Source organism: Petaurus breviceps, unplaced genomic scaffold (assembly GCF_028583685.1).
Source record: "Petaurus breviceps papuanus isolate PSGF00001 unplaced genomic scaffold, PetGlider_PUasm1.0 90977, whole genome shotgun sequence".
NCBI classification, from domain to species: Eukaryota; Metazoa; Chordata; class Mammalia; order Diprotodontia; family Petauridae; genus Petaurus; species Petaurus breviceps.
The window spans coordinates 16,593,620-16,614,334 of NW_027187391.1; the positions used below are offsets into that span (position 1 = coordinate 16,593,620).

At 38.8% G+C, this 20,715-nt stretch overlaps 1 protein-coding gene across 2 annotated transcripts in view; it reads right to left on the reverse strand.

Moving 5' to 3' along the window:
* The window catches only part of TMEM200A (transmembrane protein 200A), a 144,788-nt gene extending 134,733 nt beyond the window's left edge, over positions 1–10,055 (reverse strand). For both annotated transcript variants that reach the window (XM_069077423.1, XM_069077422.1), the window contains exon 1: positions 9,333–10,055. The gene's annotated coding sequence lies outside the window, so the exon portion shown is untranslated. The remainder of the gene's footprint in view (positions 1–9,332) is intronic.
* Between the last annotated feature and the right edge of the window lie 10,660 nt (positions 10,056–20,715).

Sequence of the window (20,715 nt, forward strand, 5' to 3'; positions counted from 1 at the left end):
ATATATTTTATATTTTTAATATATATATATATATATATATATATACACACACACACAGCATTTTGTAAACCTTGGAGTTCTTTATAAATGTTAGCTATTATTATCAGTAGTAGCAATAGTCGTAATAGTAGTAGTAGTGGTGGTATAGTAATATTATGTCACTTCCTCTCTCCAAGTCTCAGTCTCCTTATTTGTAAATAAAGGAGATGAATTCTTTAGATCTAATTTTTTATCTAATTATGATCTAATTTTAATTTTCTAAGACCAGTAGTTCTATATATGTCAGTTTTCAAGTATTTTTAAGTATATATTACCTAAGTTATCTTTCAATGAAGAAACAGTAGCCAAAAGAAGATATTACTACTCACCACTTTGGCGTTTTCTTCTTCCAGGACAGTTACAACTGGGGATCACCTCCCCATTCTTACTTTGTCCTTATGCATCACAAAATAGGTTCTGTGATGGCTACACTATAAGTACTGGGGGAAATCAGTCAACAGGCATATATGAAGCACCTGCTCTGTTTCAAGCACTGATGGATAGGTAATTTGGAGAGGGAGGACACTAGCATCTGGGAGAATAAGAAAAAGGTTTTATGTAGAGAGTGACGGCTGAACTAAGTCTTAGAGAAAATAAGTCATTCTAAGAGGTAGGGTGAGGAGGGAATAACTTCCAAGTGGGTGGAGGAGGGAGTCAGAACAAAATCACAGAGCTGGGAGGTGGTATGTTCTATGTGAGGAATGGGAAGAGAAGGGATTAAAAGAAGGTAAACAAACTAATGAGAATGTTTCTGCATCACTCCCACCCCTTCTGATGGCTCCTTTGGTTCTAGAACTGGTCCTCTGAACAATATCCTCCAAACACCCTGCTTTTTATTCCAGGGCTCCCACTCCCATCCTAGCTCCAATGCTAAAACATACAGGATAGCCTGGGTTCAGTTCTCTGTAACAGAGATGAATTTTGTTTCAATCCTTTGGGCATTAAGACCATTTGCCATTTAGACATGATGTTATCTCTTTCTAAAAGTTCTAAGTGGAGGAAACAAAGACATTATTTTTAATGGAGGCTAAGGATAGGAATAATGTTTTGGTTTTTAACCCCACATATTTCTTGATTCTAGCAATAAAAATCCTTAGAAAACTCTAAAACGGCTCTGATCTCATGTCAGACATAGGAGTACTGTTTCTAACTGCAGAGGACAAGCTATGAAACTGTGTTGTGTTACAGAGTAGATAGGGAAGGAAAGCAACAGGTGGTGTTAGTGGAAAAGGAAAGCCAGGGAGCTAATCCCTGGGACTGGAGGAAGAAGAGAAAGGGGATATCTTTAAATTGGCCTATACTGATTTTACATTGAGAAGAAGCCTGGCTCTGCTGAAATTCCCATCTTGTGTAACCTCATCTCTGTCATTTCTATCAGTCCCTGCACCCCTACTGCCTCCCATCTCCAACTGAGTCCTTGCTCCAAACCACCACAATAGCTTTTAGCCAGGGCAGTGGCAGATCCCTCTGTAGTGAGGACAGATGTGATCCTAGCATTCCAACTTGAAACTTAGAATTCATTTGACTTAATGACATAACACATGTTGGTACCAACCACCTGGCTGATGAACACTTAGAACTTCTGAGATTTCCATTCGACCACATAGCTGAGCTTTCATTTATGTGTTGTTTGCCCCAATCAGATTGTGAGCTCCTAAAGAGCTTTTTAAATGGATATTTCTAGCACTTAGTGTAGTGTTTGGCATATAGTAAGCACTTGATAAATGCTTTTTCATTCATCATTTATTTATTCCCTTTCCCATGGTAGCATTGCTAAAGAAGACTCCTTATAACAGAAATCTCATAAATCTGTATTCAGAAGATCTGAGTTCAAGTCCTGAATGCATTGCTTCCTACCACATTAAGCTTCTGTGAGACAGGCACTGTGTATATGCAAGGTTGGAGATGGAGGGAGAGTGGGGTAATGTCACTATGCCTTCCTCCTTACTCATCACAGTAGTCAAGCTCTCCAGGATGAGTCCCCAACAATGAGGAAGGCTCTGATGGGAAAATGGGTTCTAAATGCCAAACATCTGATTTGCAAGTAATTTTTAATCCTACCTAAATCATAAGCTCTTTAAGAATATGCCTTTTACTTCATTTTTACTCTCCTCTTTCTCCAGCATCCCATAAACATTCAGTACAAAACACTCTGTATATATATATACTACAGGAATTATTGCTAAAGTGAGTGGTTGTGACTGCTCTGGCTAAGCCATCCACTTGGGCCTTATGTCTTCAGGAATATGGATGGATCTCTCCACTTTACATCTTCTGTTCTACCAGATTTGAAGATCAAGATGCCCCTTCCAAATTAAACTGATCACCTCTAATCTCATCACCATGCTGTTAACTCAAGCCTTGAAAGATAATACCTCCTTCAGTCTCCTCACTGCTCTAATGATTAGAGGGCTTGGAAGTAGATTCCTCCCAGTGCCTTACTTTATAAAGGATAAAAATTGGACATTTTTGCTCACTCCACTCTGTCTCTGCTGCTCTGGTTGGTTTCAACTGTATAGAACAAAATGGCCCTATACCAGGTACTCCTGGTGTCTCACCCCTTTCCTGCCTCTTTTCATGTCTTGTCTCCATTAGACTGTAAGCTCCTCAGGACAGGGACTGTCTTCTTATTACTATTACTAACTGTATCCCCAATGTGCTTAGAACAAGTGTCTGGCACATGGTAGGTACTTAATAAATAATTATTGGACTGCATATGTAACCTCAGAATTCCTTCATTTCGTTTTTAAAATCCTATGCGATTTTGCTCCAGCCTGTCTTTCCAGAGGTACTGGACCCAACTCATCCTCATACACACTTTGATTCAATCAAACTGGTTTCTCTCTGTTCCTCACACAATCTTCGTCTTCCAGCGGCCACTCCAAATACCTGGAACACTTCTGCCCTACTTCCACTTCTCCTCTTTTCAAACGAAGCTCAATCACTACCTTACCATCTGTACATGAAGACTTTCACGGTAGCCCAACTGCAAGGACTCTCATTCCCAAACTTCCTTGTGTTCAACTACTTTATATCATTTATATTTTTATTCTCTATTTATGTTGAATATACTTTTGCACATACTTCTTGTTTTGCACATTAAAATGTAAGCTCTTTGCAAGTGGAGATTATTTCATTCTTTATACTTATGTCTCTGGAAATCTAGCACAGTATGTAGTGAATAGCAGGTGCTTAATAAAAACCTGTTAATTAATGGATAGTTCATTAGAAAACAGCTGGGTTTTTTTAGCATCTTCAAGAAGAAACACAGGCATATATGCATATATTGTGACTATATTATGTATGTAAACTATTTTAATGACAAGTATCTTTATAAAGTAAAATGTTGGCAGTTCCAGTACTTAAAGGTGTTCTGTTCAATTTATATCAATGAATAAAAGTAAATCTTCTAAAAATCTGGCCTGGCAACCTATTTGGCATAACTATAGAGATACTGTGTCCTGGATGGGACTGCCTTGGTCACCAATTCTTTTGCCAAGGCCTGCTGGACAATTTCATTTGAATGTCCCTATATCACCTCAAATTCAACAATCCTAGGAGGGAACTCAGCATCTTCACTCCCAGATAGTTCTATTCTCTCTCCCATCATCATGATTTGCACACATGATCCCCAAGTCTGAAATGAGCCCAATGAATGTTAACTCTGTATTATCATACTCTCCCTAACTGTGCCTTCTTTCATGGCACAGATCTCTGGATGCTGATCCTTCCTACTATAACCTACACTTCTAAAAGCTTTCTACTCTTTCAAAGAGCAATTCAGGCGATCATTAAAGCTGCAAGGGATTTCAAAGGTCATCTATTCTTATATCTTCATTTTATGGATGAGGAAACTGAAGGCCAGAGAGGTTGTGACTTGTCCAAGGTCACATAATTAGTAAGTGACAGATTCAGTATTCTTTCTGCTGTTCCATGCTGCAATCCATGATCTCTCCCCACTAGAAAAGAACCATACAGACATTGTCCAAGCCCCTCAAGAACAGGAATCATTTCATTTTTCATCCTTGTATTCACAGAACTTTACACAGTCCCTTGTACATTGTAGATGCTTAATAAATGTATGCTGAACTGAAAAATGAGCTTGCTTTCTTATAGGATCATAAATTTAGAAATGGAAGGGAGCTTAGAGGTCAACTAAAACTAATAAAAATATTAACAATAATAGATTGCATTTATATGGCATTTAAGCTAAACATAACACATTATAGCAAATCACTTTATAAATATTACCTTATTTTATTCACACAATAATTTTTGGAGGTCGGCACTATTATTATCCCCAATTTACAGGTGAGGAAACTAAGGTAGATAGCAGTTAAGTGACTTGCCCAGGTTTACACAGCTAGTAAGTATCTGAGGTTGGATTTGAACTCGGGTCTTCCTGACTCCAGGTCCACTTCTCTCATCACCATTCTATCTTGTCTACACCTTCCATTTTTCAGACAGGAAATTGAGTCCCATAAGAGTTAAGTGAGTTACCCAAGGTCACATATGTAATAAGGGATAAAATTAAAATTAGAACTCAGGTCCAATGACTCCTAATTTAGTATTCCAAGTCCATTGCTCTTTCCACAATGATACACTGACTCGTTTCTTGATTTCTTCCCTCTTTCTATAATGGCACTATCATTTTTTTCAAATAACTCAGGCCAGAAATTCTCAAATCATCATAGACAATTCTCTGTTAGAATGGGAGGAGCCCCAAGGAGATCTTGTCTTCTGTTATGGTCACCAGAATCTACAGAAGAAACTATATCTCATGTGGCAACATAGATTGCCATTATATCTTACCTGTAAAGAAGCTTATTGTTGTTGCTTTATCTTAACCAAAATTGAATTCCTTTTTAATCTTTTAAAAATAAAAGTAGAGAATTATGAGAGATACTAGCTTGGTCAAGATTCTGAACAATATAAAGATGAAATCACATTGTTTGATTTTTGATAGATTATTTTCATTTGAATTGCTTTTAAAAACGTGCAGAGCCCTTCCTCAATCTGGGAAACTTCCCATGACTGCTAGGCTGTATGTGGCAGATAGACCATATCTTATATGCAAGAATCACACCCTGATGGAACTATCACATTGATCTGTTCACTTGTTCCAGATCCTGGGACATTGTTTCCCTGTTTCTCAATCTAAACTTTATTTTTTGTTTCTTCATGTTTAACTTGTGCTATGAATCCTAAACTCAGGCCTGTATAATCAGACACTATACCTAACTTGCCCTTGTTTCATGTCATAGATCTCTGACTGCTGACCTGCCCCACCCCAACCTGCATTAGGGCCACACTTATAGACCCTGACTATGCCTTTTCTTGTGGTCCATCCCTAGCTTGGACCTCTAAATGCCAACCCCAGACTGCCTCCTCCAGCCCTCAAATGTAACCTGGTTGCCCATATCCTAGCATCAGATTTGTCCTCAGGATTCACAGTAAAATCATAAACTATTTTCTCTGGAAACTTGCCTACAGTCTATAGTTTGAGGTATAAGAGCTACAGGGTTTTATACAAGGCAAAGTACTTAATGAAAGTTTGTTGAATCAAGTAACTATTCCAATCTCTTCAGCTTAAAAATATAGCAGAGAGGGGATCAGGATCACTCATGGGAAAAGCTTTCATAGAGAACTGAGGCATATGGTGGTGATAACCAATAGCACAGGTCTACCACAAAGTCTAAGATCTCCTGATTGGGCCCTCTGGAATAAAATCCAAACTCCATAGTTTGACATTCAAAGTCTTCCACAAAAGTATTAGAAAATAATGACAACAACCACAAAACCCCCTACCTATCCAAACTCAATTCAATTCTATAAATATCTATGTGCCTACTATGCAGAAGACTCTAACAGGGGTGGGGAACCTGCCAGCTTGAGGCCACATGTGGCCTTCTAGGTCCTCAAGTGTGACCCTTTGACTAAATCCAAACAAAAGGATTTGTTCTAGCTAGCTGCTAACTCCTCTACCAAGGCATTCCTTTCCTGTCCCAGTTGGTGGGAATCTCTCCTTCTTCTGGATACCTAAAATATTTGTTCTTGAGTCATTGAATTTTAGACTTGGAATGAACTTTGGAGGCCAACTAGTTCAACCTTGTCATTTTGCAAATAAACCGGGTGCTAAAGAAGATGACTCTTCCAAGGCTACAGAGCAAATTAGTGGCAGAACCAGAACCCAGTTCTCCCAAACTCTATGCCAGTGTTCTTGCTAGTGCTAACTCTTTCATTAATTCAGCACTCTGTACTGACTTACATTGTTATCAGTCTTTCAGAATGTAAATAAATGTCTCATTTGGGTGACTAGAATTTTAAACTCTGAGACAAGTATCTTATACTTTGTATATTTTCCTTTAGCACCTAGCTCAGTGCCTTTGTAATATGAACCTTATAGAACTTTTATATTTGTGTGTGTACACACAAACACACACACAAACACATTATATCATAGTATTTGGAAAAGATTACATCTAGTGGCTTGAAGATGGAATATATAGGGGATAATAGGATAATTTGCAGTAAATTGGGACATCGGTTTTGATATTATTTGATTAAGACATTAATATATATTCAATTTATTGGTTCAGATTTCACAGATTAATATATCAAATCAAACTGAACTATTACTAAAATTTAATTAAGACAAAAATTACATTATAGAGTTCATCACTGACTGGAATTCAGAAGTCTTGGGTTTATGTCCTGGATTTGCTACTTAATATCACTTACTAGCAGTGTGACCTTAGACAGGTAACAACCTGAGTCTTGATTTCCTCATCCATAAAGTGGGGATAATAACAGTCTTCACAGGATTATTGTAAAGGTCAAATAAAATAATATGAACAAAATATTTTGTAACTATGAAGCACTATATAAAAATGAGTTATTATTATTCTAATTATATCTCTTTGGAAGAATTAATGTGCCTATGTAGCTTTAGGGTTTTTGTTGTTGCTGCTGCTAAATTTCTTCTTATTTACTTTGCTTGGTAATCTCTTTCCCTACCCAACCCCCAAATTTCTTGTTTGAAGAAGATTACCTTCAAATGAAATCTAATTATAAAAAAAGTTTTTCCTAGCCTATTAAACATCAGTCTACTTGGTAACTAATGTGTATCCTGCTGAGGTATTATAATTATTTTATTTCACCAATTCTCCATTAATAATTTTTAAATGCAACTCTCATGCTTTATCAATATTTATTTTTGTCTATTCCCCAAGCTAAGTATGGATTTCCTTCTCTTTTTTCCTGGGAGAGCAGAATGAACCAAGAGCATTTAAGCAATTAGTTCTGATCTGTCTTCCACTGTATAGCACAAATAATCCGTCACTGTCCAATGAGCCACTGCCAAAAGGCCAGCAGAGTAAAATAATTGAGCAACTACCCAAGTAAGGTTGTATTCAACTTTAGTAATCTAATTTTCAGAGCTTTCAAAAAGCTCAACTTAAAATTAAAACACATTTTAAAATAAGAAAGTACCGTCTTATAAACTCTTGTGATCTTCTTCCAAAGTATTTACTTTGATAAGAGTGAACTTCTTTTTTGACTATCATAGGCATTTAACTGGATTATGCACTGAGAATCAACAGGTTAGATGTTTCTATGTAATTTTAATACAAATTCCATATAATACCTTTTTTCTAAATGACTGTGTGACTAGGTCTTCCTCTTGGTGAATGCTTTCCTGCCTTACAATATCAAATAAATTATAACCAGTATCCCAATTTAGTGAAAATTAACCCATATTTCTCTCGGCTCTATGTTATTAGATGTAATCTATTCCAAATAGTATTATATGGTGTATTCATATATGTAAACACATATAATGCTACAAATATAAAAGTTCCATAAAGTTCATATTACAAATGCATTTAACTACAGTTCCATTTAATGTAGACATTATTTTCTGTTGAGAGGAGTTTTTCTGTTTAATGCAAGCTGTTAAAAAAAACCTATAAACTACCAGTAGATGTTTCTTATAGCATAATAATAGTAAAAAATACATTGCTGAAATAAGGAAAACTTAACTAAGCTTCAAAGTCAGCCTTCCTTTCATAAGATGGTAAAATAGTATTATGTTTGTAGCCTGATAAAAATGAAGTTCATTTACAAATAGGTGTTTTCATCATGTTAGAAAAGGCAGAGTAAAGGGAAAAAAGCATTGGCATTTGCTTTCAGTAGGGTTAAGTTGAAAGTAGATAGTGAATTGAGACTAAGTGAAGAATACCAACAAAACAATTCTCTGCAAAAGCAACTATGGATAAATAAGAAATGAGCATTTGACAGCTCTTGAAAGTCTGACTGCATTTCTCTACCACATTGTTTTCAGTTCTTTAGAAGACACCCCCTCCCCAAAATTGTTATTCTGATCACTACTATTTGTGTTACTAATTGTTTGTGTCAACTATGAAATGTGAAGTTGTATCACATGGTAAGGCTTTGGAGTACAACATATTCAGTTCTGAAACACCAGGCTAAAATTTGCAGAATTAGCTAGTCTTCATTTACTAGTCAATTACTCACAGGGAGGAAATAGATATTGTTCCTTTGCTCCAGTCTACCCTTACTTCATCTATTACCAATACTAATTGTACTGTTGTTCCCAATGCAACCCTCGCATGGACCCAAATAAATCTAGTGACCTTAAACGTACAGGAAGTGTTGTGTCTACACAGGCAAAATGACAGTGTGGACCTGGACACCTATTCAATATAGATATATATCTATATTATATATGTATCTATATATAGATATAGATATATAGATATAGATATATGGTATCTAATCCTGGAGCAAAGCTCAACCAATCTTTCCATTTTCCTCAAAAGGGAATGGGAGTGGAGTGTACTGGGATAATTGCTTTGCCTCTCCACTTGACTTTTTTGCCTGTGTAGACTGTGCCACTCCAATAAATTGCTTCAGGAAGCCCTGAGGTTTTTTGTCTTTGCCAGAGGCTGCTACCATTTAAAGCAATGGCTCTCTCTAACAGAGAATGCTCACTCTGGAACTCAGACAAAGGAGGGTGTAGCAAGAGAAAGGCAGTCCGATGCTCCCCCTACTTGGATGCTTCTCCCACTCAATGTCTCATGCTTGCTAGCCTGGGCTGAGAGACTGGTACTGGAGGGAAGGAGGATTTCCAAAACTTCGGGAAATCATGTTTAGTCTAACAGGGAAGGATGTAGGGAATTAGAAGCAAAGGCTAAAAGAAAAGCTGTCTTCTCAAAGGCGGTTGGTGGTTTGGAAAGGGAGCTAGCGGTAAGCATCCGCTTCTTTCTTCTCACCTGCAATTAAGTGTGCGGTGCCTCAGCGGGTGGAGTGGCGGCTCTCTCTCGCTCTCTTGCCTTCTCTTCTCTTAGCTGTCACACTAGGAGCTCAGGGGTAGCGGTGAGTTCCACAAACTCCTAGGACATCGGGCTCCTTCCAAGGGGATGAGAAGGAAGAAGAGCTAGGCAGGAGCTTTCAGCAAGGAGCTCGGAGGCAGACTAAGTGCTGGTCCGCCCTCCACATCAGCCCTGCAGGGGCTGGGGCTGAGGACGCCGGAGATCCCATGGTGGGCAGATGAGTCAAATGCTCAAGGAGGGAGGGGTGTGTGGGTGGGGGGGCATCTATTCCCGATCTAAGGAGGAGGAGAACGCTGCGGTGGTGGTGGTGGTGGTGGTGGTGGCGGTGGTGACTCCCAGTCTGGCTGTGGTTTCTCGATAGTCCACCTGGTTCGGCTTTTGCCCACTTTGAACTAAGGTGAAGCTAGTCAGTGCCATCGGACCAGACAGAGCTTCTCATCTCCTGCCCTTGGCGGCCGGGCTGGGCAAGAGACGGGCATGGAGGAGTAGAGAAGCTAGCTCGAAAGTCTCAGTCACAGCTGCTGCCGCTGCTGTTGCTGCTGTGGCTGCACATCTGTCCAGGGAAGAAGACAAAAAGGAAAAAAAAAAGGAAGGAAAGGAAGGGAAAAGTTTTGAGTTCATCTCTCGACTGCTCCTGAACATCAGATCAAATTAATTCACCCCAGTTCTAGAGAGAGGGAGGGATGCAGGGGCGGGGTTTTCGGAAAGCATCTCATTGTGAGCCCCTTGCAATCTGGACAAGAAACAGAGCCAAGCTTTTCCACACTCTCTCTCCCGCCTCCTCCCTTCCCAGGGAAAACTCCCTCATGATTCCCTCTCTCTCTCCCTTTCCCTCTCTATCCTTATTTCTCTCTCTCTCTTTCTTACCCTCTTAGTCTCTCTCCCCGAAGGGAAGGACAGACAGAATCTTAATTCCTCCCCCCCCCCTCATCCCCGTCCACAACCAGGCACCCATTTTCCTCTTTCTCTACAACACACACACACACACACACACACACACACACACACACACACACACACACACACACACACACCCTTTCTCCCCGAGGCAAAGTTTCACTTCTAAAACCTGAAGCTAGCATGCAGTCTGTCTCCATAGAAACTAAAAACCGTTTCCATAGAATAAAATCTCGGGTTTTTTTTTTAACCGATTCATAGAAACTAAAACCGTTTCCATAGAATAAAATATCGGGTTTTTTTTTTTAAACCGATTCTTTCTCCATCCTGAAAGGAAGAAAGCAGGAGCGACTGTGCACTCAAACACACCCACTCGGTGGTCCCCCAGGGTTTGAGGGTCTCAAGGGCCCTGAAGCTCCGTGGCCCTCAAGTTTCCATAAAGGAAGTTGAGAAGCACCCCTGCAGCAGCTTGCTCGGCAAGTCCTCTATCCTGGCTGGTGCCTGCCCATCCTTTGGTCCACGCCTCTTCCTCAGCTTGCACATCAGTTCTCTGGGGTTGGCGGGTTGGGTTGGGTTTCCCCCTGGTGGGCTGCTGGAGCGCTGCGCCGGAGATCAGTCAGGTTTGTGGGCCAGAGCTAGTGCCCCTTCCTTCCACTCCCTCTTCTCTCCCTCCTGACCAGACCTAGAACGCTGTCCCCTTTTCCTGGCTGCCACTCATGCAGCGCGTTGGGCAACTTTGCCCTACCCCCAATGAGAGCCAAGAGACAGAGAAAGCCTTCCCGGGTGGGAGCTGGGAGGACGGAGATAGTGGTTTGATGAGAGTTCAAATAGGATTGGAACTATTCATCACTGAAAAAGCCGAATTAACAGACCGGACAATCTCAGCTTCTCCGTGGTCAATACCTATAAAGAATTGTCAGGGGGCTGGAGGCGGGGGACAGAAGTTGGGGGGGGGGATGGGAAGTAGATGTTTTAAGAGCCTTCTAAAATCCTGAGAACATATCTTCATTACTTCTTCTGCAGAGAATTTAATACATTAAAATAATACATGGCCATAATAGAGTCAAAGAAAAAAAAATACAGATGTACAGATTTTATGTATACCAACAGCTAACCCAGTGGGTAGAGTTTAAATTAAACTGGGAAATAAAAGTTTAATGAACAATCGCATCCTTTTGAGCCACTATCTAACATTGTTTCAAAGAGTTTATCTGTGTTACTCTTGTGGGAGTCCCAGGTAGTAGGAGTGATATTGTGTCCTCATGTGGCTGTATTTAAAATTATTGAATGGAAGAGGCATTCGTAAAACTTGTGCTTTTCATCTCTAGAGGGAAGAACAAGGAATAATGGGTAGAAGTTGCAAACAGACAAATTTCGATGTAAGGAAATCTTCCTAATATTTAAAGCTGTGCAAAAGTGACATGGGATGGCTGCTGAGATCATGGATCTTGCCTTCACTGGAGGTCTGCAAGGAAAAGATGTTGATTTCTCCTGGAATGCAAGTGAAGATCGTTTTTCCCTATGGACTCTACTAGGGAGTTGGCAGCTAAGAATCCTTCCAACACAGAAATTTTTCTGCCTGAGTTTATTATTCTGTGACTTAAATTTGGTGAGAATGTGTACTTTTCAGGAGACCTTTATTTATTTGTCTATTTATCAAATGTATTATCAACTTGTAGTTTACATCATTCATTTCTGCAAGATTTTGAGTTACAAATTTTCTCCCCATTTTCCCTCTACCCACCACTCCAAAACAGCGATCCGACTGGATATCCCCTCCACCAATCTGCTCTCTCCCATATCTTCTCCCTTCCCCCCTTCGACTTTCCAGTAGGGCATGGTGGATCTCTATGCCCAGTTCCATGTAAAATAATATTAATAATATATATATTTTTTTTTCAACATTTGATTTTAAAACTTTGAGTTCCAGATTCATTCCCTTCCTCCCTTGTCAAGCACCCTTACCAGGAAGATAAGCAATTCAGTATAGGTTGTACATGTGTAGCTATGCAAAACACTTCCATAGTGGATATGTTGTTAAAGATGACTATATTTCCCTCCCTCCTATCCCACCCCCCACTTGTTCTATTCTCTTTTATGATCCTGTCCCTTTTCAAAAATGGGTGCTTCCAACTTCCCTCCCAGCCTACCCTCCCTTCCATTATCCCTCCCCTCATCCACTTCCCCCCTACTCTCCTGTAGGGTGAGATACCCTATTCAGTGTGTATGTCATTCCCTCCCTAAGCTAAATTCAATGAGAATAAGGTTGACCCATTCCCTTTTGCCTTCCTGTTCTTCCCCTCCATTATAACCATTTTCCCTTGTCTCTTCTATATGAGATAGTTTACCCCATTCTGTCTCTCCCCATCTCCTCTCATTACATTCCTCTCTCACCTCTTAATTTCACCTTTTAAGTATCATCCCTCCCTATATTAAGCTGGTCCTGTGTCCTCTATGTATACCTGTACACATATATACACACACTCACATATGTATTCATATACCCATAAACCCTCCCACATAGACATATGTGGGGGGGGGGTATACATTTATATTTCCTTCAACTATTCTCATACTGAGAAAAATTTTTATCAGTTACAATTATCATTTTTCCATGTAGTAATATAAATAGTTCAACTTTGACAAGTTCCTTATGATTTCTTTTCCCTGTTTACCTTCTCATGCTTCTCTTGCTTCTTGTATCTGAATGTCAAATTTTCTTTTAAACTCTGTTTTTTTTTTCATAAAAAATGCTTGAAAGTCCTCTATTCCACTGAATGACCATATTTCCCCCTGAAACATGATACTCAGTTTTGCTGGGTAGGTGATTCTTGGTTTTAATCCCTGCTCCTTTGACCTCTGGAATATCATATTACAAGCCCTTTGATCCCTCAGTGTAGAAACTGCCAGATCCTTTGTTATCCTGATTGTGTTTCCACAGTATTGAAATTGCTTCTTCCTGGCTGCTTGTAATATTTTCTCCTTTATCTGGGAATTCTGGAACCTGGCTATACTATTCCTAGGAGTTTTCATTTTGGGATCTTTTTTAGGAGGTGATTGGTAGATTCTTTCAACCTCTATTTTGCCCTCTGGTTCTAAAACATCAGGGCAATTTTCCTTGAGAATTTCTTGAAGGATGATTTCTAGGTTCTTTTTTTGATCATGGCTTTCAGGTAGTCCAATAATTTTTAAATTATCTCTCCTGGATCTATTTTCTAGATCAGTAGTTTTCCAAGTGAGATATTTCACATTGCTTTCTATTTTTTCATTTGTTTGAATCTGTTTATTAGTATCTTGACTTCTCTTAAAGTCACTAGCTTCCATTTGCTCCAATCTAATTCTGAAGAAATGATTCTATTCAGTGAACTTTTGAGATTCTTTTTCCATTTGGAAAATTTGGCTTTTTAGGCATTCTTCTCTTCATTGCCCTTTTGAGCCTCTTTTGCCATTTGAGTTAGGCTATTGTTAAGGTGTTGTTTTCTTCAGTCAGGTTGTTCACTCTCATTTTATAATTTTCTTGCATTGTTCTCATTTCTCTTCCCAATTTTTCCTCCATTTTTCTTATTCGCTTTTTCAAAATCTTTCTTAAGGTTCTCTGTGGCCTGTAAGCAGCTCAGATTTTTCTTGGAAGCTTTTAGTGCAGGAGTTCTGACTTCAGTCTTCCTTCTGTTCCATGGTTTGATCTTTTTTGTCCCCAAAATAAGAGTGTAAAGTTGGATTGCTCTGTTTTCTTTGCTTCCTTTGCCTGCTCATTTTACCACTAAATGATTTGACTTTGGGGCTTTTTGCCACAGTAGGACTCTGCTACCAGACAGGGGAGCTTTGTCCCAATAGCTGGGATTTTCTCAGCTGCCAAAGGTGCCCTCTCTGAAGCCTCCACACACTCTGGCAAGCTGGTTGCACACACCAGGACCTCCTACCTAAACCATATTCCAGATCCAAGCAGTTTAAAGCAAGAGTGATTACCCCTCAGATTGGTCGCTTGGTCCCCCTACAATCTGCAGGCCAGGAGCTTAAGCAGCCACATGGTGGCAGCTGCACGGCACTGTACCTTAGCTGCTTCTCAACCTGGGGGCAAAGGCCGACAGCACTCCCAAATTACTGGATCCCAAAGTCCACACTGCACTGACCTCTCACTTTGTCCTTAGCATTTTTGTGTTGATAATTCTGGAAATCGCCACAGCTGATGGTGATCTGAAGTCTATCCAGCTGGCAGCTGGTCAGGCCTGCCCTGAGTCTAAAATCTCAGGCTCTTGTGGGCCTGGGCTCAGCTCCCAGAGCACTGCGCTGACCACTTCCTGCCTGCCTGGCCGGGCTGTCCTTAGTGGGAGGTTAGCTTCTCTGTGTCATTTTGTGGGTTTTTTAGCTCCAAAGTTTCTTTGGAGTCACCTTTTACATGAATTGGGGCAGGTGGGAGCTGGAGCCCTGTGGAAGTTCTATTTCTATTCTGCTATCTTGACTCCACACCCCCCCACCTTTATTTTTTTAATGGAAGGGGAGAACCCCATATATAATGTATGTATGTATGTATATGTGTATGTGTGTATGTATGTATATGTGTATGTGTGTGTATGTATATGTATGTGTGTGTGTATATCCTGATATGAAAGGATTCCTTCCAGAACAGTGATTTTCAAAGAATAACCTAGCAAAGACTTGGGGGGTCCTGAGGCTTTTTCAGGGAGCCTCTTTTCATAATAATACTAAAATGTTCCCATTTCTAATATGTTAAATATCACTATATATATATGTATATATATATAAAACTCATAAAAATAAAAACTTATTTACTTTTAGGAGTGTTAACTGTTTCCAAGACTACAAAATTTGAGAGATATCTCCTACTTTAGGAGATAAGATGTAACTGGAGTCAGAATAATGAATCTGTTTACCAACTCTCAAGCTACAACTTTAAATGTTTAACAAGTTTGCCTGTTTTTGTTACTCTTTGCTGGTCTGTTTTTTCTTTAATATCTCTGAAGGAAGAAATTATATAATGATTCTATAATATAATTATAATTCTATAACCAATAATAATGATAATTCTATAATTTAAAAAAATTGAGCGGGGCGGCTAGGTGGCGCAGTGAGTAAGAGCACCAGCCCTGGAGTCGGGAGGATCTGGTATCGGTTCTGGCCTCAGATACTTAACACCCGCACACAGAAAAAATTGGCCGTGTAACTTTGGGCAAGTTACTTAACCCCAATTGTTTAAAAAAAAAAATTGAGCCAGATAGTCACATTTAGCTCCCTACTAGCTGACAAGCCAGCACAGAGCATTCCTGCCCACTTCCCTCAGTGCTTTCTCTCATCTCTGGAAGGTTCCTCCACCTTTAAAGAGAATAGTGAGGACCTCCCTTCATTGAAACAGTATGCTTCCTAATGTAGTGACCTAAACTGTTTCAGACTTCACCACAGAGGACTAAATCCCTAGCTCTCCTACATATACCAAAGCCACAACTAGAAGTTGTTGAGACCAAGAAATTTCCCTCCTAAAGTTAGAATCTTTGTCTTCCTATGGTATAAAAAGAATTGTCAATTGTAACATGAAACAGAAGGATAATAACATCACAGAGCATGTTACAATTATAAGGTATTTTATATCTATATGTTATATCTACAACTACAAATAAGCATTTGATCCACACAACTCAAATCTTTTTGACAAATAGAGTAGTGTTTACATTATATTTCATTGTCCTCATTTCATCTTGTGTAAGCAAACTAACATTGCCTCAGGCTGGAGTGAAGACTCTAATTTCTTACTTTTTACATTAGCAAATTTCATTGAGTTAGAAAAAAACATTGGGATAGTAGAGGAAGACCACAACGGAGGTACATTTCCTTTTAAAATGAGAAGTGCTTTCCCAGAAAGTTGAGTAAAATATTCTGCAAGTAGAATTTTAACAGTGTTTTAATAGACAAATTCTTAATCTTAGTCCTCTCTCTTTCAATTTGGCCTATATATATATCATGTTTGTACATAGTTATTTGCATGTTATCACCCATATTGTACTGAGTGTCCCCTGAGATCAGAGACTATCTCTTACCTTTCTTTGTATTCCCAGCCCTTAGCACAGTGCCTGGCACATTAAAGACACTTGAAAAATTCTAGTTGACTGCCTAGAGATGCTGTAATTTCTTCCCTGTCACTGCATGTTTTACCTAAGACAACCTTAGGTAAATCGCTTTTTAGCAAATGCCCAATGTCTCCCCAACTGAAAAAATCTTGATGAATATAAGAATTTGGTGAAGGAATGTTACATTTAGCCCCATATCTCTTTTTAAAATAATAGATAAGAATTATACAAATGGTACTTCCTACTAGCAAGCCTCTTAGCACTTCAAAACTAATTATTTTTTGCCAAATTCTTTCAAAGTTACATAAATGTAATTATGGGTCCATTTTATAAAGATGAAACTGAGCCACAGAAAAATTAACTAGCAAAATGTGGTTGATCACTCTTTTTGTTGCCATTGTTAGCTAAGGATTGGAAATTGAAGAATGCCCCTCAATTGGGGAATGGCTGAACAAGTTGTGGTATATTATTGTGATGGAATATTATTCTTCTATAAGAAATGACAAGCAAGATGGTTTCAGAAAAACCTGGAAAGACTTAAATAAACTGACAAAAAGTGAAGTGAGCAGAACAGGAGAACAACAGTTACAACAATATTCTACAATGAAGAATTGTGAATTGTTTAGCTATTCTCAACAATACAAAGATTGAAGTCAATCCCAAGGACTCATGATGAAAAATGCTATCCACCTCCAGAGGAAGAACTGATGTCTGAATACTGACTGAAGCTTGCTTTTTCCCCCTCTTTCTTCCTTCTTTCCTTCCTTTTTTTTTGTTTTGAGTCTTCCTGCACAAAATAACTAATACAAAAAAATTTTGCATGATTGCACATATATAATCTATATCAGATTATTTACCATCTCAGCAAGGGTAGAAGGAAGGGTAGGATGAATAGAATTTGCAAATCAAAACTTAAAAAAAAGAATGTTAAAAATTGTTTTTTGCATGTAAATGGAGGAATATAAAATATTATTAAAAATTTTAAAAATATTGTGGTAGACAGAACATAGGACTAACTTGAAAATGTCTTCCAAGTTTCAGATTTGCATGCTAGCTTCAAGAACATTAACATTTTCAATGAAGTGTTTTGCCCTGGAATCAAGAATGAACTTAATGAGAAAATGTTGAAGAGTCAAGATCAATATTCTCACTCCTGGAACTCTGCAAATGCATGTCTAATAGATGCCAATGCATTTTTAATATATTAATTATGAAAACATACATTTGGGAATATATGAGAACCAGGGGCTTTAAAAAGATCTTTCTGTAGCTGGGATAAAAGAAAATCTAATGGAAAGTGTTATGTGAGATTATATGCGGCTCCATAGTCATGAATAGGGTTAAGAGCCCTAGCACTGCAAAGGAGTCCTATAAGAGAAAAAGTCTTCTCTAACAAAAACAAATTAAAGTAAGTGTTAGATTCTTTTCTAGTTTACTCTTTGGCAGCTGTAAAAGTGATTTTTATTCTCTTTTTTTTTAAGCAATTGGGGTTAAGTAACTTGCTCAAGATTACACAGCCAGTTATTTCTGGGTGTGATGCTAAGTATCTGAGCCTGGATTTGATCCCAGGGCATCCTGACTCTGGGGCCTGTGCTCTTATTCACTGAGCCAGCTGGCCACCCCCTGATTTTTATTTTTAAAGCCCCTGAGGAACCTCTGCCTAGAGCCCAGTACTGTTTTAAAACAGAGGAGACATGGGGAGAGAAGGAAGGGAGAATTACTCAAGAAAAATTTTCTTGATCTCAAACTGTAGGATAAGGATAAAAGGGAATACATGAGAAGGAAAAAATACAATACCTTAGTAAATATGATATTTAAAATGCGAAATTAAAGGGTAAGAAGCATTTCTTGTTCCATTTTGATTTGGAAAAAGTGTTTATATGGGGCAGCTAGGTGGCACAGCGAAAAGAGCACAGGTCCTGGAGTCAGGAGGACCTGAGCTCAAATGCAGCCTCAGATATTTGACACACTTACTAGCCGTGTGACTTTGGTCAAGTCACTTAAGCCCAATTGCCCTCTAAAAAAGCCAAAAAAAAGTGTTTATAGTTAGATGCTGTGAAATTTTCCTTTCTTATTAAGTGCTTTAATTAAGAGTTCAGTAGAATAAACATGGAGAGATTCCTGATTTATTATGCATGTAATGGAATATGAAAATAATAGCTCACTTTTCTATACTCATTGAGGTTAACAAAGCACTTTCCTCACCACAACCCTGGGGATAGCTTTGTAAGGCCTTCACCATCTTGTTCCATGCTATATTTCCAGTCTCATTAAACATTACTCCTCTTCCCACACTCCATAGCCTGGTCAAAGTAGCTTTCCCTCTATTCCTTGAATGACACTCAATCTCCTTTCACCTCGTCTTTGCACAGGACTTCCCCACACACCTGGGATGCCCTCCCTCCTCACCACTGCTCAGAGAATCCCTCTCGTCCTTTCAGACTCAACTCAGGCACAACCTTCTACAGGAAAGTTGATCCTGATCCTAACCCCCAATAAATGAGTGGCTTCCTTCCTTAGCCATCTTCTATATAACTATTTTGAATTGATTTTATATTTAAGTTTATATTTTAAATATACATACATATGTATGATTATATTGCATATATGCACATATATAATGCTTTTGTGTATATATGTACAAATTTGTGTGTATACATATACATGTCTCCCTGAAAGGATACAATTTCCTTGAGAGGAAAAACTTTCATTCATTCATTCATTCATTCATTTGTTCATTCACTCATTATATTACTAGTGCCTGTAAGTGCTTAATGCTTGTAAGGTGGATAGTAAGAGATTTATTAGTACTGTTTTAGATAAAGGAGAAACTGAATCTCAGGGAGGTTAAGTGATTTATTTAAAGTCACACAACTAGTATGAGCAGAACCAGTAACCCAACTTCCCTGTTTCCAAAGTCAATTTAATATCCCCTTGGAAATTTAAAATTAATTTCTTTCAAAGATATCATTTGGTGATGTTGATGCTAGTGGTAATACCTTCTAGCCTTTTATAAATACTAACAAACTCCTTAGAAGATCATTTGCTCAATTACTCCCTAAATGTTTGATAGTACAATAGAAACATGTCTTTCTGGAGCAGTGAAGGGAGCATTCTCTCTTGTTCTAAGGGAGTGCCTAATACTTGGGGAATACTTAAATAAATCATGGCATGAAAATATGATGGAATACTATTATATTACAGGAAATGAAGAAATTGAGGGTTTCAGAGAGATCTAGGAAGACTTGTATAGACCAATACAGAGTGAAGTGTGCAGGACTAGAAAAAATGTATACAGTAATAGTAATATAGTAAAGACAAATAGCTTTGAATAACTTCAGATCTCTGATCAGCTAAATAATCAACCATGATTCCAGAGGACTAATGAAGAATGCTGCTCATCTCACAACAGAGAGATGATGAACTAATATTGCAGAATCAGAATCGCATATTTTAGTATGGCCAATGTAGAGATTTGTTTTGCTTGAATGTCTAGAGCATATCAGGCAGTGTGTTAGGTACTAGGGAGGAAAATAAAAGCAAAAGACAGTCCCTGTTCTCAAGGAGTTCACAGTCTACTAGAGAAGACAACATGAACAGCAAGGTACAATGAAGCTATATTCAGGATTAATCAGAAATAATCAACAGAAGGTGTTAGAGTTAAAGGGGATCAGGAAAGGGATCCTATAGAAGACTTTAGCTGGAAGTTGAAGAAAGCTGGGGAACCTGGAGGTGGGGATTAGGGGGAGAGTGTTCCATGCATGGGCTACAGCCTTGAGTTGGGTAATGGTATATCTTCCTGGAAGTGATAGGGAGTCATTGGAGTATTTTGAATAGGGGTGCAGAGGAGGTGGTGAACTTTAGGAAGATCATTTTGGCATGTGAGTGGAGAATGGATTGGAGTAGGGACAGACTTTTGGAAAAAGGACCAACTGGCTGTTGATTGAAATAGTACAGACATGATGTGATGAAGGCTTTCACAAGGGTGGTGGCAGTGTTATAGAAGATAAGGGCAGGGGCGGCCAGGTGGCTCAGCGAGTAAGAGCACTGGCTCCAGTGTCGGGATGACCTGGATCAAATCTGGGCTCAGATAACTTAGCACCACACCCAGAAATAACTGGCCGTGTAACCTTGAGCAAGTTACTTAACCCCGATTGCTTTAATAAAAAAAAAAGAAGAGAAGGGCAATAGATGAGAATCCAGGATGATACCTAGATCACAAACCTTGGTCTGGTAAGATAGTGGTGTCAACAAGAATAATATGAAACTTAGGAAAAGGAGAGCTTTGGAGTGCTTTTCTTCCTTCCTTCTTTTCTTCTTTTTATCCTTCCCTCCTTCTTTCTTTC